General features: G+C 40.8%; 1 pseudogene; it reads right to left on the reverse strand.

Annotated features, from left to right (window-relative positions):
- Positions 1-4007: 4007 nt before the first annotated feature.
- Positions 4008-5278, reverse strand: LOC102487550 (heterogeneous nuclear ribonucleoprotein A1 pseudogene; annotated as a pseudogene).
- Between the last annotated feature and the right edge of the window lie 189 nt (positions 5279-5467).

Consider the following 5467-nt stretch of genomic DNA (forward strand, 5'->3'; position numbering starts at 1 on the left):
AAACAAATGTATTTTTAAAAAATGGGCTAGCCCATGGCATGGTGGTTATGAGGGCTAGATCCTACATGGCTGACTGTGTGGTTTCTGTTTTTGATCCAGTGGCTTGAGAAAAACAAGCCAGATGCATGTGCAAGTACGCCCAAAATTCCAAGAGGAGGAGAAATGGAGAAGAAAGGATTGTAGCATGACCATCCCTCATGGGGGTTAGGCTTTCTCAGCTTCCCTCTTTCTCTCTGGCAAGTGTACACATCCTCTGGCATAATTAAAAAATAAATGAATTAATTTAAATTAAAAAATTCAGTGTTTTGGGCTGGCCCTGTAGCATAGCAGTTAAGGGAGCCAAAATCTACATGGTCAACTGTGATTTGGGACTTGGCCTGGCAGCTTGAGTAACATGCTGGGTGTGTGTGTAATTAGAGTTAAGTCCTTATAGGATGGAGAAATAGAGGACAGGGGTAATAGCTTGGCCTTGCCCAATGACGGAATACTTTTTCTCTTTCCTTCTGGTAAGCATATGTGCCCTCTAGCAATGAAAAAAAAATAGTTTTAAGGTAAATATTTTTATTTAAATTTCATTTAACTTTATTTATTTTAATTTGACCAGAGAGGAAGAAGAGAGAGAGAGAAAGAGAAAGGAAGTTGCCAGGTCCAGGACTTGAACCTCAGACGACCATATGGGAGTCCAATGTCCTTAACCACTATGACACCTGCCAGGCCCTGAAGGTAAATCTTCTAAGGATATTTTATTTCAATTGACATCTAAAATGGAGTCCTTGATTCTAACTAAAGACAGCTAATAGGATTCTCATTTCTGATGATATTAAAACTTACATGACCTAAGACCAGCTGATGGTGTAATGCTTATGTCACTAGATTCCCACATGGTCAATCATGGTTTGAGTCCCAGACCTAGTGGCTTGAAACTCATGCCAGGCACATGTGCATGTGTGCCCAAAATCCTGAGAGGAGAATGCAAGAGAAGGGACTGTGGCATGGCCATCTTCCTGGGGGGGTGATTTCTTGCTTTCTGTCTTTCTGTCTCTCTGGCAAGTACGTATGCCTTATAGCAAAAATCTCTCTAAAAACCAGACCAAACCAAACCAAAAAAACATATATGACCAACTTAACCCTTTATTACTTACTTATTAAATATGCAAATTAAAAAAGTGAACAGAATTTGGTTAAAACATTTTGTTGGTCATCTGATTACCAATTACTGATAATTACAACCATCAAATGGAAAATTTGTTTATGCCACTTTCTATATAAAAAAAAAAGCGCAAAACCACTCTCCCAATTGAGAGATTCCAAATTTTGTAAAACAATGATTCTTTTTCTTTGGAGAGGTTTTTGCTATAAGGCACGTGCACTTGTCAGAAAGACAGAGACAGAGAGACATTAAGTGAGAAATCACTCCCCAGGGGGGATGACCATGCCGCAATCCCTTCTCCTTCATTCTTCTCCCAGGATCTTGGGCATGCATGCACAGGCACCCGGAATGAGTTCAAATCACCAGGTCTGGGACTCAAACCGTGGTTGACTATATGGGAGTCCAGCAACATAGCCATTACACCAACTGCTGGTCCCGTAAAAACAATGATTCTTAATGGGGGTGTTTTAGATTGTCCTACCAACTAGAGAATGCTACTGGAATTTGGTGGGCAGCACCAGGGATGCTACATCTCATATCTCATGTCATGTGTGGGACAGCAGCATGGTGAAGCATTCTTCCGTTCAAAATGCTGACAGTGCTCCCATTGAGAAACATCGTTCAACAACAAACCGGTAAATCTTAGGTAAGATATCTTTCTACACTCCAAATAAAGCTCTTAAGATATAAAATTTTGAGGAGATAGTTTTTTCTTCTTTTCCCCAGAAGAACTGAACCCAGGTAAGTGTCATGATAAAAATAATGCTTGTGCAACACTCTCTGAAATAAACTGCCTTTACTTTTCAAGCCATCATGCTTATGGGTAGCTATGGATAAGGAATTGCTCCAGGTTAAGGAAGGCAAAAGAGACATGACAACTGGGGGACTGGCAGATGGTGTGGTGGTTAAGGGTGCTGGGTTCCCACATGGCTGACTGAGGTTTGAGTCCTGGACCTGGTGGCTTACTTTTTCACTTTTGCTTTCTCTCTCTCTTTCTCTCTCTCTCTCCCTCTGTCCCTCTCTGGATAAACTGAAAAAAAAAAAGCCAACAAATAAATAAAGTTAAATAAAACAATTCTCTAAAGAGAGAGAGAGAGAGAGAGAGAGAGAGAGAGAGAGAGAGAGGATGATGATGACTAAATGCAATGAGTAAATCTTGATAGGATTCCGGACAATTTTTTTTTTCTTCTGCTATTAAGGGCACTGCTAGGAAAAACGGAAAGATCTGACAGGACTGCATCAATAAATATCCTTGGTTTTGATGACTATACTGTGGTTGCATTAGAGAATGTCCTGGCATATTTCAGAAATACACATTAGAGTATTTTTAAAGAAATAACACCCTAAAGTATTTCTCCAAAAGATATAAACCAAAGTAGGCTATACTTTGTTAAAATGTTCATTTTGTGGTAAGGGGCATTAAAATTTTTATTTCATTTTATTCATTCATTAATTTATTTAAATTTCACCAGAGAGATACAGAGAGAGAGAAGGAGAGAGAGGGAAAGTGAGAGAGTAAGCCACCAGGTCCAGGACTTGAACCACGGTCAGTCATGTGGGAGTTCAGTACCTTTAAGCACCATGCCATGTACTGGTCACTTTTTACATTATTTTTTAAAAATTTGCTATAGGGCATGTGTGCTCAATGGGGAGAAAGAGAGAGAAAATGAGAAAGCACCTTTCAGGGGGATGACCATGCCACAATCTCTTCTCCATTCTCTTGCAAGGATTTTGGGCACCCACTCACGCACACACATACCCAGTGTGTTTTTCAAGTCAATGAATCTGGGACTTGAACTGCATGCTTGGACATGTGGGATCTGGCTGCCTTAACTACCATGCCACTGGCTGGACCAAGGGTTTTTGTTTATTTTTTTAAGATAAAGATACCACTAAAATAAATTCAACTCAAAAGGAAAACTGAAATTTTCACTAAATAAAAAAAGAACTGATTTAAATAAAAACAATACTTTTAGGACTGGCTCTGTGGAGCAGCATTATTCCACTGCTCAAGAGAAGCCAGATCCCATGAGGCAGCCATGGTTCGAATAATCTCCAGTCCACTCTGAAACACATCAGGCATGTGCACATAAATGTCTGAGACCTGGTAACTGGAGGACTGGAAGGTGATCGTGGTGTGACAGATACTGGAGGATGCTCCTCTCTGTCTCTTTCACTCTCACATGCATACAATCTACCACAAAAAAAAAAAAAGAAAAAAAAAAGGAAAAAAATAATGTTTATATTAATCAGATGGTAAATCTGGCTTATTGAGATGAAAACCAATTAAATAAGTATCATTTTATTTGTTAATTTAAAAAAATACATTTATTCACTGTCATGATCAGACTATGACATTTAGCAAACAACATGGTGCAAAAGAAAAAAAATCTACATTAAAGTTTTTTGTTGAAATGCTTTCCACTTTCCACAGAACAGAAAATAAAATAACCTGTCATATAATTAGTCACAAATACAGTCCTCCAGCCTTTTGCCCATACACATGAATACTGTCTAAAATACGTCTTCTTTGTCGTAGACAGGCCATACCACTGCTGTGCTGGGCTGAGTTCACAAATCTGTTGTAACTTGTAGCTTCTTTGTCACTTTTCTGGCTCTCTTATCCTGCTAAGCTGTCTCCTGGCAATTAATTAAAACCTTCTGGGGACCAGCAGATGACATAATGGTTATGTTGCTGAACTCCCACATGGCTGTCCAGAATCCGGCGGCTTGAAACTCTTGGTGGGCATGTGTACGTGTATGCTCAAGATCCCAAGAGAAGAATGGAGGAGAAGGGATTTCAGTGTGGCTATCCCCCCTGGGGGGTGATTTCTTGCTGTCTCTATCCCTCTTTGTCTTTCTGGTGAGAGCATATACCCTATAGCAAAACTCTCTCTCTAAACAAAACAAAAGCAAAACCTTCTGCCACTGCCATAGCTGCTGCTGAAACCGCCTAACGACTTTGATTTTGTGTTTTGGCTAAGTATTGGCCTCCACTGTCATAAAGGCCAGAACTTCTGCCACCAAAGTTTCCTCCCTTCATTGGTCCAAACTTTGAAGACTGACTGTTATAACTGCTCAAATCACTGTCACTTCCACCACCTCCAAAATTGCTTCCACTACTACCACCAAAGCTGCCTCTGCCTCCTCCATTGTTACAGCTGTCACAGCTGCCACTCCTTCCATAACCCTGCCCACCACTTCCATAGCCTCTGCTTCTTCCAGAGTAACCAGGGCTGCCTTCCCCATACCCACCGTCATTACCAAATTCATTATATCTATCCCCATTTCCACTGTCTCCACCAACACTGTGGCTGCCACTAAAGCCACCACAACCACCGAAGTTTTCTCCAAAACCAGAGTTGTCATTACCACCAAAACCACCTCCACAACCGTCACTAGTTTCCAGAACCACTTCCACCTCTTGGGCTGGAGGAACACTAGCCCTGCTTGGACAGGGCTTCCCTCACTTTGCAGTTGTGGCCATTCGCAGTATGGAATTTCCAAATGACAATCTTAGTCACAAAATCATGATCATCACATAAACCAAGCCCCCTTTCTTGGCGCCCCTCAGTCAGTCATGATTTCAATCACTTCGATTTCCCCATACCACTCAAAACAATCTCTTCGGTCAGGCTCTTCAGTGTCTTCTTTAATGCCACCAACCAAGATCTTTTTCACAGTTAAGGGGGCACCTAGTCTTTGGGAATCTTCTCTTGAGACAGTCCTCTTTGGTTCCACAACTATTTCATTGACCTTGTGTGGCCTTGCATTCTTGGCTGCATCCACCTCCTCCATGGTGGCACACGTGACAAACCCGAAGCCCCTGGAGCACTTGGTGATTGGATCTTGCAATTACCACGCAATTTGTGAGTGTTCTTCATTGCTCAAAGTGGCTTCTTTAGGCTCTCATCAGTTGTTTCAAAGTTCAGCCCTGATGAAGAGCTTCCCCAGCTGTTCTGACTCTTTAGGAGACTCTGACTTGGACATGACAGCAGTGGGATGAGAGACTTCAACAATGCTTTCCTGGACACGTCCACAGTCAGAAAGGTAAGCTAATGAACATATCTCTAAATAAGTATTACTTAACCATTGTTTATTTCTTGCTTACTTTTACCAATTTTTTGGAGGTTTCTTTAAAGAGTAAATTATGGAAGAATAAATGACTAAATCTACCTATAATTATCTAGAATATATTCAGTTCTGAATAACTCAAAGTCCAACAAACAGTGTCTTAAATAAGTAAGGGAGTTAAATTTCCCACATCATCAAGGAATGCAGATTAAGGCAGTGCTGGGTTAATCCAGGTCCTTACTA

This window comes from Tupaia chinensis, unplaced genomic scaffold, assembly GCF_000334495.1.
Source record: "Tupaia chinensis unplaced genomic scaffold, TupChi_1.0 Scaffold144346_1, whole genome shotgun sequence".
NCBI lineage: Eukaryota > Metazoa > Chordata > Mammalia > Scandentia > Tupaiidae > Tupaia > Tupaia belangeri.